General features: G+C 53.1%; 1 long non-coding RNA gene across 1 annotated transcript; it reads right to left on the reverse strand.

Moving 5' to 3' along the window:
• Window positions 1-754: 754 nt before the first annotated feature.
• On the reverse strand, window positions 755-2,756 carry LOC123384270. Its single transcript, XR_006595080.1, has 2 exons — window positions 1,964-2,756; window positions 755-1,850 (listed from the first exon to the last, which is right to left on the reverse strand). It is a non-coding gene; the product is annotated as an uncharacterized LOC123384270 (long non-coding RNA).
• Between the last annotated feature and the right edge of the window lie 304 nt (window positions 2,757-3,060).

Raw genomic sequence — 3,060 nt, forward strand, 5'->3', positions numbered from 1 at the left:
GTGTCTTTGATCTTCACGGCTCCGTTCACTTCTCCCCAGTGTAGACTCAGGTCTACAGTCCCAGCTGAGGGCTGGGAGGAGGGTGTGACTGGAAAGGGGTAGCACAAAGTAGTCCTTTGGGGTGCTGGGGCTGTTGTGTGTTCTGATCGTAATGGTGGTTACACAAATCAGTATATGTGTTGAGACACATCGAAACGTACATCCCCAAAAGGGAAGAGTTAACTTTTTTTTAACGTTTATTTATTTTTGAGACAGAGAGAGACAGAGCATGAACGGGGGAGGGGCAGAGAGAGAGGGAGACACAGAATTGGAAACAGGCTCCAGGCTCTGAGCCATCAGCCCAGAGCCCGATGCGGGGCTCGAACCTACGGACCGCGAAATCATGACCTGAGCTGAAGTCAGATGCTTAACCGACTGAGCCACCCAGGTGCCCCGGAAGAGTTAATTTTAAAATGTTATCAGAAGTGGGAGTGGGCAGGGCGCCTGGGTAGCTCAGTCGGTTAAGCGTCCGACTTCGGCTCAGGTCATGAACGCACTGTTCCTGGGTTCAAGCCCCCCCCCCCCCCCCTTCAGGCTCTGTGCTGGCAGCTCGGAGCCTGCTTCGGATTCTGTGTCTGCCCCTCCCCTGCTCATGCCCTGTCTCTCTCTGTCTCTCAAAAATAAATAAATGTTTACAAAAATTTTTTTTCTAAAAGGAAGTGAGAGTGGGCGCTATTATTCCAGAAGTAATTTTGAATCCATTCTCATTTATTTATTAAGATTTTATTTTTAAGTGATCTCTATACTCAACATGGGGCTCGCACTTGCTACCCCAAGATCAAGAGCCACATGCTCTGTGGACTGAGCCAGCCAGGCACCCATGAATCCACTCTATTAATGGAACGCAGTGAACCAATTTCCAGCCTGGGTACTCTGACTCATTAGGCACATTTCATACACAAGTGTACTTATGTCTTGATCCCAGTGAGGCTAGAAAGTGTCGGCCAAGGACAAAGTGAACTATCTCGTTTTGAGTTTTTCTGTTTGGACCACAAGTATTCTCCTTTCCTGGCAAGCAGGGTCCTTCCCGGTGGGGTAGTTGTTAACTACTTGGAGATCCCAGAGCCTTCTCCCTCCTGGCCTCATTCCTCTGTCAACTCTTCACCCCATTGCTTCCCCTGGGGCTTGGATCCCAAGCATCCTGGAAAAGCCACCTTCTCCCCTTCTCCTCACTTATCCTGGTCTGAATCCTGCCCGTCCATCCAGTTCCCTTTTCTACCCCGGCCAACCTAGACGAAGAGATGAGTTCATTTCATTTCACGCAGCACCTGTCCTGATCTGGATCAGGGGAGACCTTTCTGGAAATGGATCAAGGCAGTGCTCTGCGGGGTCAGGTCTTAGAAGGGCGTACGGATTCCACGTAGTAATTCACGTAGTAATTCACGTAGTAATTCATTCCACGTGCTCCAGCCGGAAGCGGTGCTTGCTGAAACTATTCCACCGTGGTTCTCCAAATGTGGTCCCAGGCCAGCAGCCTCAGCAGCACCTGTAAACTTATCATAAAAGCAAATTCTCGGTCCCCGCCCCCGACTTAATAAATCAGAGACTCTGGGGGTGCCGGCCAACAGTGAGCGTTTGCACAGACCCCCCCGAGTGATTTTCGCACTTGCTGAGAAACGCTGAGGTTTGAGAGCCACTGGCCTAAGGTACTGGTCCCCGTCCTGACTGGGTATTCCGGGGGCCTGTGAAATCCCGACATCCAGGTAGGGGATGATGGCATCCGGGACAAAAGTGGCAGTGACGGAGGGGATCAGCGGTGGTCAGACACGGGATGTATTTTTGTGGCGGAACCAGTAGAATTCGCTGACGAGCTGGAGGAGAATCGAAGAATTAGAATCACCTGGGGAGCTTTGCAAACTGCGCGGCCGACCCCCCTCCGCCCCCGATCCTAGGCATTGCGGTGTTTCTTAGAAGCTTTCCAGACCTTTTCCAACGTGCAGCCAAGAGTGAGCAGGAACCTCGAAAAGCGCTTCTCCAAAGTGCAATGTGCACGGGGACCACCCGGGGATCCCGTTAAATGTCGGCAGGTGGTGTGGGAGCCCGAGCGTCCCCACTTCGAGCAAGCACCCACGTGATGCAGGTGTTGCTGGGGCCGCTGGGGCCGCTGGCCCGTGGACCGCGCTTGGAGCACTTCAAGCAGGATCCCGGCTCCGTCGGAGGCTCGTCGGCCTGCCAGCTTCCCCTTGTCTCCTACCCTGCACCCAGTCAAAAGGTGAGTCCTGTCAACACTGCCTTGCGATATCCAGAGACTCACTACTTCTCACCGCCACTGTGCTAGCCCTCCACCGCTCTAAGGGCAAGTAACCACTGGGCTTCCCTACTGGTGACTGTTTTCTGTGCAGCAGCCAGAATAACCATCTGAAACCTTGGCCCAGATCGCACTGTCACTCTGCTTAATTCTGATCGCTGGTCAGACATAATCTGCAACACCTGTCCCATCTCTCTGACCTCGCTCCCTACCCCTCCCACATCTCTCCAGCTATGCCAACCAGAACCACAAGCACGTTCCTGCCACAGGGCCTTTGCACATGCTCTTGTCCCTTGAAAGCTCTTCTCTGTCTGCATCTCTCGCTGTCCACTTCATTCAGCTCTCTGCTCCACTGGCCCCTCAACCATCCTATTTAACTAGCCGTCACCCCCTGCCACCCTCCACCTTCTTTCACTCTCCTCCCCCTGCATTCATGATCCCTTATTGCGTAACAGATTATCCCCAAACTTGATGGCTTACAGCAGTAGTAATGATTTATCATCTCACTTGGTTTCCGTGGGCCACAGATTCAGAAAGGGCACAGGGCGGAATGGCTTCTCTCTCTCCACACTGATTGGGACCTCAGCTGGAAGGCAAAAAGGCTGAGGCCTGAGATCACCTGAAGGCCTCTCACTCACAGGCTGGCTGTCACCTGGAACCCTCAGCATGGCCTCTCCACGTGGCCCGAGTTTCCTCCCAGCGTGGTAGCCGGATTCTAAGGACGAGTGTCCCAGGACATCGAAGAGGGCCAGACAGAATCTGTATCCTTGGAA

This window comes from Felis catus, chromosome A3 (genome assembly GCF_018350175.1).
Source record: "Felis catus isolate Fca126 chromosome A3, F.catus_Fca126_mat1.0, whole genome shotgun sequence".
Lineage (NCBI taxonomy): Eukaryota > Metazoa > Chordata > Mammalia > Carnivora > Felidae > Felis > Felis catus.